Source organism: Heterodontus francisci, chromosome 35 (genome assembly GCF_036365525.1).
Source record: "Heterodontus francisci isolate sHetFra1 chromosome 35, sHetFra1.hap1, whole genome shotgun sequence".
NCBI classification, from domain to species: Eukaryota; Metazoa; Chordata; class Chondrichthyes; order Heterodontiformes; family Heterodontidae; genus Heterodontus; species Heterodontus francisci.
In genome coordinates, this window is record NC_090405.1 from 17224676 (window position 1) to 17225452 (window position 777).

General features: G+C 45.4%; 1 non-coding gene across 1 annotated transcript; it reads right to left on the minus strand.

Annotated features, from left to right (window-relative positions):
- Nucleotides 1-400: 400 nt before the first annotated feature.
- On the minus strand, nucleotides 401-491 carry trnar-ucu (transfer RNA arginine (anticodon UCU)). Its single transcript is given in 2 exon segments — nucleotides 401-436; nucleotides 455-491. It is a non-coding gene; the product is annotated as a tRNA-Arg (tRNA).
- Between the last annotated feature and the right edge of the window lie 286 nt (nucleotides 492-777).

Here is a 777-nt window from a genome sequence, read left to right on the forward strand (position 1 = left end):
TATTCAATTGTTTATTTTATTGTATATTTTATTAAGCTTACCACTAGTTTGTTTACTATTTTAAACGTTAGGACTAAAATGGACCTTAATCACTTACCAGATAGTCATCAAACATGCAGCTTCTTCCAAATCAATGAACTACCTGCTTGCCTGTGATGTCACAGCTTACCAGATCCTCACCAAACAGCTCCTTCCACTGCACCGAAGAAAGAACCAAATCCTGTGCGCTCACCCCAGCGGCTCTCTGTTTCCCTGCTCTCACTTCTCCATTGTGACGTCACTCCTCGATTTTATTCCCCTGCTCTGCTCCTCTCTCTCTCGCTCTGTCTCCGAGTCTGTGCTTTTGGCGCATTTCTTCATTTGTTGTTCCGTTGTGCTCCTCTGTTTCTGGTCCAAAATCTGACTCTGGTGGGACTTGAACCCACAACCTTTGAATATCTTCTTAATCATTATTTAGAAGTCCAACACGCTATCCATTGCGCCACAGAGCCTCACACAATTTTATCAACATCACTAAGGCCTTTGATCTTGTCAGCAGAGATGGCCTCTTCAAACTGCGATGGAACATAGGCTGCCCTCCTGACCTCTTGGGCATCATCTCTTCTTTCCACGAGAACATGCACAGTTCCATCAGTTACAATGGAGCAACATCAGACGCTTTCAAGATCAGCAGTGGGGTAAAGCAGGGCTGCACGCTGGCGCCAACTCTCTTAGGAACAGAGGAACATCGGAGTAAGCCATTCAGCCCATCGAGCCTGCTCTGTCATTCAATTCGAT